This window comes from Macaca mulatta, chromosome 12, assembly GCF_049350105.2.
Source record: "Macaca mulatta isolate MMU2019108-1 chromosome 12, T2T-MMU8v2.0, whole genome shotgun sequence".
In the NCBI taxonomy this organism is placed as follows: domain Eukaryota; kingdom Metazoa; phylum Chordata; class Mammalia; order Primates; family Cercopithecidae; genus Macaca; species Macaca mulatta.
This window is the reverse complement of record NC_133417.1, coordinates 85,820,758-85,829,163: the sequence shown is the minus strand read 5'-3', so window position 1 is coordinate 85,829,163 and position 8,406 is coordinate 85,820,758. Positions and strand designations below refer to the sequence as shown.

The 8,406-nt window shown below is 34.8% G+C and overlaps 1 pseudogene; it reads left to right on the top strand.

Moving 5' to 3' along the window:
* The first annotated feature begins 5,136 nt into the window (after nt 1-5,136).
* Nucleotides 5,137-7,098, top strand: LOC100425360 (large ribosomal subunit protein uL15 pseudogene; annotated as a pseudogene).
* Nucleotides 7,099-8,406: the final 1,308 nt, after the last annotated feature.

Here is an 8,406-nt window from a genome sequence, read left to right as displayed (position 1 = left end):
TGACAAACCTCTTCATCCAGAGAGGCAATATATTATCTAAAATATTTTGGTAAAATTATGGCAAAATATTGTCCAATTATCTAAAATTTAAAAATATTTTACGGAGGGGCCTGAACTTAACTAAAGTTATCTTATTAAAAATATTTCACTCTATAATTGCTATATAGATTTCATTGTTATGATGATTCATAAATTAACAAGAAGCCTTTAGTTTCATCATGATCTGTTGGTAGCCAGTTCAAGGGCATGTGCATACTATAGACAATGCTGTTCAGGACTAAGCAAGGGATGTTATTTTATAATCTTATTATTTGATGATGTGTTTATGATGACAACACTTAGTGCTCCTTAAGTTCTTAATAGATGCCAAGTAATATGGTAATATTTTCCATGTAGTTATTTAAATAAATCTTCATAACAACACTAGGACATAGTACTGTTGTTATTTCTATTTTACAAATAAGGGGAGAGAGCTTTAAGAGCATGATAATACACTTTCAGCGTTACTCAACTAACAATGCCTGAGCCCAAAGTGTTCCTTTTAACCAACATGCTGTGATCCAAAGCATTCAAATGTGTGTAATTGAATGCTTATATAGTTGCTCTTTTCTTTTTAAAAATATTCTGCTCATAACACATTGATACTTTTAATATCATTTTTTTCTTAAGGTTCTTTATTGTTTACTTGTGACAGCATCTTCAAAGAACAAGGACAGAAATCTTATTTCTATGTTCTTTAATGTAAAAATGAAGCTTTTACGAGAGATGGATTATCAGTGAAAATAAACGACAACATTCTTTGGCAATAAAAGTAATGAGACAGACAGGACAAAAGTAATGACATCCTCTAGCATAATCTCGGCAGAAAATAACTAAATCACCTTGAAGGAGATAAATTGTTACAAAACACCACCCTTGTCTAATATGGATTGACAGGGAATGACAGGATTTTTCAAGAGGATGGCAGCCCACAGGCCCACATGCTTTCAAGGGATCAAAGGAACTGACACTTCCTGCCAGCCCCAGCTAAGCAGAAAGCAACTTGATTCTATCCAGACACATATTTACCCTAAGATGTTATTTCTGGGAAAGGGAGCTTATTCAGGAAATTTGACAGCAGTTTTTTCCTACACATCCTATCAACTGTTAGAATAAAACTGGGATGAGGGAGAATCGGCCAAACCTGTTCTTGGAATCCAAATCATTCATAAATCTTTAGCAAGCTAGGGAACTTGACCTATTCCAAAACACAATTGTTTTATGTAGGCCATGCTCAGCATTTGACTTACAGTTTATTATTATTATTTTCTATTAACATAAAACTTTTAAAACGTTCTGAAGTTTTAAAAAAATGTATAAATTCAGTTTATCGTCCACCAAAATAGATTTTAATAATCATCTAGAAAGCAAAATAAATAGCTTTGGTGAATTTAAATGTTAAATAATAATGAAAGGTCCAGGAAAAAAAAAAACTATAGGAGAAAATTTTTATATTCATGGGGATGAAGAGCACTTTTCTAAGGATGACATGAAATCCTGAATCCATATGGAAAAGATTTATTTGATTACATAAAATTGTGAAACACTACTAAAAAGTCAAAGACAAAGGATAAACTAATGGAAACAACATTTACATCCAGTATTAATTGATTACTTACTGTCCTTAATATAATAACTCTTGTAAATGATTAAGAAAAAATAACATTTGAAATATTAAAGTATGTGAACTTTAAAGAGAATGAGTTTTAAATGGTTACTGAATATGTAAAAAGATGTTCAGTCTCACCACTAATCAAAGGAATGCAAACCCAAACATCAGTGAGATCTCATTTCTTATCAGACTTGCATTCAAAAGAATGACAGTGGTTTTTGATGTTGAGGTGTCAGAAAATACACTATATCCTGTGTCATTTGTGGATTGTCAAATGATACATGGAGGTAAAGGAGAAGAATTTTGTCTATGTCTCTCAAAATCTAAAGTATGCACATTCTTTGATTCATTAATTCCATTTCTCTGAATTAATCTTACAGTAATCCCTTTAGAATGATAAAAACACTTCTATACATTCTTGTTCACTAAAATACTGCTTACAACTTTTATGGTTGGAATAATTTGAGATTTATAGAAGAATTTCAAGAATAACTCAAGAATATACCTTTTACTCAGAATGCTCAAATGTTAACATTTCATAACATTTGCTTTATTCTTCTCTTTCTCTACACACACACACACACACACACACACACACACACTTTTTTTTCCTACACAGTATACTCTTTACCCCTAAATACTTCATTGTGTATTTCCTAAAAATCTAGGATATTGTCACATATTCTCAGTTCATTTATCGAAATTAAGAAATTAATATTGATACGACATTTTTCTAAAGAACGTATTCAGATTTCTTCAATTGTCCCAGTAATGTCCTTTACAGCAAAGAAGGCTACAGATTGTATTCATTGTCTTGTCTCTTTAGTTTCATTTAATCTGAAAGGGCTCTGTGTCTTTCTTTGTGTGTCATGAGATTGCCATTTTTAAAAAAGTCCAGACCAGTTATTTTGTAGCTTTTCTCCACCTTTGGGTGAATCTGATGTTTTCTCATGATTAGGCTCATATTAGGCATTTTGGCAGGAATACTCCAGAGGTCATGTTCTGTTTTCCTTGGTCCATGATACCAGGGGGCACATTCTACCATTTGTGCTTTTACCGGTGGTGTTATACCTGTGATCACTTGGTCGAAGAATTGCTCAATAGATTTTTCTAGTGTAAACATGCCATTTTTCTCTTTTTAATTTATAAATATTTATGGGTATATATTGAAAGATACAAATATTTGGGTATCCCTCAAACTTCCACCTAATCATCTTAGTATCCTATAATGATGTATACCTAAATCAATTATTAGTATGATGATTGCCAAATACAGATTTTCTAATTCCACCATTTCTTCTACATTTATTTGTTTACCTTCTATAAGAAAGATTCTCATTTTTTATCTATCTATTTTTTCTTTGTGTTAGTATGGAATAATGGATTTTAATTTAATTCAAGAAAAAATATTTTATGAGGATGTATTAACATAATATTAACAAATACAATATTTATTAAGATATAATTTTTTGGTGCCCAAATTATATCAGATTTGGCAAATGAGGTCTGCTTTAAGCTAGCTTATATGTCCTTTTGACATAACCTAATCATTTTTAGGACACTTTCCTAGTTTCTGATACAACAAGATGGTTCAGGCTCATTCTCTTTGTCCCAGCTCTGAAATCAGCCATTTTTCTGAGGAGCCCTAACTCCATTTAGTGGAAGAATCACATTTCAAAACCAGAATCTGTGTAGTATATATGTGGAACACTGCACTTTGCTTTTTATCATTTTGATTTTTGAGCATAATTCTTAATAATAAAGAATTATAAATTATTTAAATGTTTATTAGAGAAATCAGTTAAAGAATTTCTGTGTAATTGAATACTATACAACTGGTAAAAATAATGAGGAATCTATTGTAGTGATGGAAGAGGACCTAATATATATTGTATTTGTGAAAAACGAGTTAGTGAACAGTTGATATAGTTTATTTTAAATACTATATATAAGTAAATGTTCATTCAAACAGAAAATTTTTAAAATCTGAAAGTTTACACACCAAACTACAATTTTTTTTAAACTTCTGTCAGCAGGATAAGAAATATAGTAAACTTTTCATTTCTTTATAGCTTCCTATAGCTTTTATATGTAAAGCATTTATCTTTTTAAAATTTAAACAGATAAATCTAAAATCAAAAAATACAAAATAAAACAACAAAAACAGTTTGGGTGGCAATGGCTTACAAAATAATAAAATTGATGAGGAAGTTAGGGAAATGACCTTATGATACATTAGTAAAATTGCTAGAATTAGTCCTCATTAGACAATTACTTTGTAATAATTGCCTCAGTCAGTAGTCAATCTTCTCCAAGTCTCAGTTAGTAGCCTCATCAGTTAATTGCTTTCATCTATACACAAATTTTCATTTAACTGGGCAAAAACTTGTCATCATATCTCCATGTCAACACTAGTCAGTGCTTCTAGGGTGTGTTTCACATCCATGTGGCCCACTCCTGATTTCAGCTGAAGCTATGAGGGGTGGTTCTGTGCCAGCTCAGACTCACCCTGCCTTGGCAGCCCAGATCACATGCAGCATGCTTCCACACTCAGCCAGGGACTTCTCCCTGGAAGATTAAATGCTATTTTGTATAATGTGCTCAAGGAAGGACCTTTGGTAAGATGATGTTTCAGTAAACACTTGAATTAAAGTGTGCAGATAGCTTAGGAATAACCTTTTCCAGGAAGAAAAGCAAATGCAAATGCCCTGGGGTGACAGCATGCCTCTCTTATTTGAGGATCAGAAAGGAGGCCAATTTGGAGGGTAGTGATGAAGGACAGGATGAGAGATAAGGTCCTACAAGAAAAAGAAACATGTGAAGGAGAACAAGAGGTTAATAGAAGGGGAGGATAATGAATATGGAGTTTGTCTTGTGAGTTCAGATGAATGAGATGATTTAACTTCTATTTTCAGATGATCCCAGTGGCTCCCATGTGTGGAGTACATGGTGCCTAAAAACCAGGTGGAAGGGTTTCAATAGGAGCCTATTGCAATAATCCAGTGAGAGACAGAGATGGTTGAGACTCTAGTGATAAAGGTGGAGACAGACTCTGGGTATGACTGGAAGGCAGAGTTCACACAGTTTGCCTATGTGATATGGCTCCTGAGAAAAGAGATGAGGCAGGGATGATCTCAAGGTTTTTATGTAAACAATGAGAGAAAGGAAATTTCTATATTGAAATTGAAAAAATGAGAATAGAAGACTCGAGAGAAATTCACATGGTAGGTTTTCTTATGTTGGGTTTGAGGTCTTTATTTGATATGTAAGAGGAGATGTTGAATACATGAGCCTGGAGTTCGGAGGAGAGGCTGATGCTGAAGGTAACCTTTATGAGGTTCACAAGTTGCTCATTTGTGGTTAGTATTTAAAGTGATGGGACTGAATGAGATCACCTAGGATATAATTGTAGGAAGTGTAATGGAGAGTGGTCCCAGGATTGACTTAGGCACACTCTGTCATTAAGATTCAGCTTTCTTGCTTTTGTCTTGGCTGCTGACATGCCATCCAGACTGAGGAAGACCCAAAAGCTTTTGGGCTACGTAATCCACAGCCACAGCTGCATAGTAAGGCACTAGAGGGAACCAGGAGGCCGTGGTAAGGCTGGTGGCATGCATCACACAGGATGCAACTTTGACAAATATCACCCACGTTACTTTGGGAAAGTTTGCATGAGGCATTACCACTTAAAGAGAAACCAGAGCTTCTGCCCTGCTGTCAACCTTGACAAATTGTAGACTTTCATCAGAGAGCAGACATGGGTGAAGGTTGCTAAAAACAAGACTTGAGCTTCTCCCATTGTTGACGTGGTATGATCTGACAACTAAAAAGTTCTGGAAAAGGGAAAACTCCCAAAGCAGCTGTCATCATGAAGGCCAAATTCTTCAGCAGAAGAGCCAAGGAGATGATTAAGGGTGTCAGGGGTGGGGTGGGGGTGTGGGGTTGGGGTCCTGGGGGCTTGAAGCCACATGGAGGGATGTCCATTAAATGCTAACAATTGAAAAAAGATTCAACTTTCTGATAAGACTAATCTGCCAAGCCTTAATAGATAGATTGGAGCTCTTGCTGCTCAGGATGTTGCTGTTCTTGAGGAAGAGAAAAGACACATGGCAAAGCATGAGCTGTCTCTTAAAGCTCGCACTCAGAACACACACACTCACTTCTGTTCTTATTTCATTGGTCAAACCAAGTTTCACAATCACTTTCAAGTGCAATAGGAAGGGAATGTATAATCTTCCCACAGGAAGGGTTCTGCAGTGACGAACATTGCAGGAAGGGAAACAAGAATATTTGGCGAACAGAAATGTAGTTCACTACAAGAAATAAAGATATGATATTGGAAAGCTTGTCTTTCTTGTCTAATATAACGACTGTAAACTACTGAATTTTTTTTCTTTGCTTTTCTCATCATCTGATGTCTTTCTCCATTTACTCATAATGCCCAATGAAGTATGTCTCAGCAGCCAAAGATCCTAATTAGCCTCTTAATTTCATCTTAGGGTTCATCCCAGTTGAGAGTAAAGGTGATTTCTAGAGCTGGAGCCACTGACATTTCTTCTCATTGGAGAGTTCTTATCATGGGATCCTTCTGTGCAATAATTCTTTAATTTTTTTCCAGTTGAGGACCTTGTTATTTAGGTTTACCCTTATTTAATCCCACTTATTCTAGACCTAAGCTACCATTAACCTCTGCCTCTATCTCTTCTTTGAATCCTCTGATGGAATTTTTAAAGAAGTCACAGATTTTCTCATAGTTGTAACATAACAAAAAGAATACATGATGTATTTAAAATTGAAGGAGATCTGCCTTCACTGATGTTCTAGTTCACTGATGTCACTACCTAGTCTTTCACTTGAAGCAAGTAATTGACCTTCAAAGAATTTTCTCATCTGTACAATTGAAATAGTTATACCTACTGTATTAGTTGTTTTTACACTGCTATAAAGATACTACCCGAGACTGGTAATTTATAAATAAAGGAGGTTTAATTGACTCACAGTTCTGCAAGGCTGGGGAGGCCTCAGGAAACTTACAATTATGATGGAAGGGGAAGCAAGAATGTCTTGCATGGCAGCAGATGAGAGAGCTCATGTAGAAAGTGAAAGGGAAAGAGCCCCTTATGAAACCATCAGATCTAGTGAGAACTCACTCACTATCACAAGAACAGCATGGGGGAAACAACCCCCATGACCTAACCACCTCCCACCATCTCCGTCCTTTGACATGTGGGGATTATGAGGATTACAATTCAAGATGAGATTTGGGTGGGGACACAACCAAACCATGTCACCTGCCTGGTAACACTATTCTGAGGATTGAATTAGATAGCACATGTAAGGGGCTTCATAAATTCTAAAGTGGAAAAAGGTTGGTTCATGTGGTTGTTGCTGTCATTCCAGGATGAGTTAGGAACACACAGTCATGCGTGTTATTGATTCTGGAATGAGGGAAATAGGAACAGGTCTTATGAGACCATAATATGTTGCTTTTATTAATATTTTCTAGTGAAGGTACTGCATGACGAAATAAATAGGAAGATCAGAATCTTCTAACAAGCTTGTCTGGAATTACCATACTGAGTACACAAAGGATCTCACCATAATAAAATGAATTTCTCCTTGTCAAGGTTCTAGTTCCTTATTGTCTACCACTGGGCAGAGTGACTCTTGTAGAAGCAGCCTTTATGTTGGCAACCTAGTCTCTGGTTAACATCATAGTAACTGGTAAGCGTCTGAGGTAACTAACCTATAATGATAGGGGCTTATTTCTTCATGTTAGGATTCAGCTTTTGATAAGACCAATATGCTAGGCCTAAATGCACAGAAAATATGAGCTCCTAAAGATATCAGGTCTGCATGTATTTGGAATTTAATAATTTTTATGCACATCTTCAAATTTTCCACCACATGAAATAATAATTCTAAGATATTGGCATGCCAGAAATAATAGTAATCAAACTTCACTGAATAACATTTTATTTTTACAAAGACCTTTTCCATCCCATTTGGTGTTGCCAAGGCTTTATCCATACAAAACGTGTATGGATTGGGAAGAGTATTTCCCCAGTTTTTTTGCTTAAACCAAAGAGGAAAACATCTGTTCAAACTCATTTATCACTACATTTTCTCTGTAGTATGAAGGTATTCTTGGCCATATTCTTGACTAATTTGTTCTTGTCAGTAACTCAAAGGGTATAAAAATGTAATAAATTAGGAAAGAAGCAAAATTCTAAAATTTCAGTAAAAGCACAGATACACCTCTAACTGAAAGACTCTAAATATGGAATATGGTATGTAATGGGTAAGAGATTTCTTTTTTTGAATAAAGTTTGAGGGTTGGAGATCTGTAAAAGATGAAATTAAAAAAGAAATAAAGAAAAAAGAAAATGAGGAAGCATTATTAAAAATAAATCAGTATTGCTGTATAAAGAGTTTTCTGATTAATCTTTCACTTTAAAAGATGCAAAAAAAGAAAGAAGCAGCTCAACAATAAGCTGTAATTCAAAAGAGAAACACAAACAACTAGAAATAATGTCAGAAAGATTAAAACCAAGAATACATTTGAGAGTTTGAAAAAAGTTACTAAATGCAGCCTAAGTGACTTTTTAAACTATTCAGAGCAGGAAGAAGAGTAAAAAGAACGATATTGGAGACAAATGATCTCAGGTCTCTAGAAGTAACAAAATCCAAAACCTGTTTTGATTCCATATTTGCTACAAAAGGGCAAGATTTCCAAATAATAAGACACATCAAGT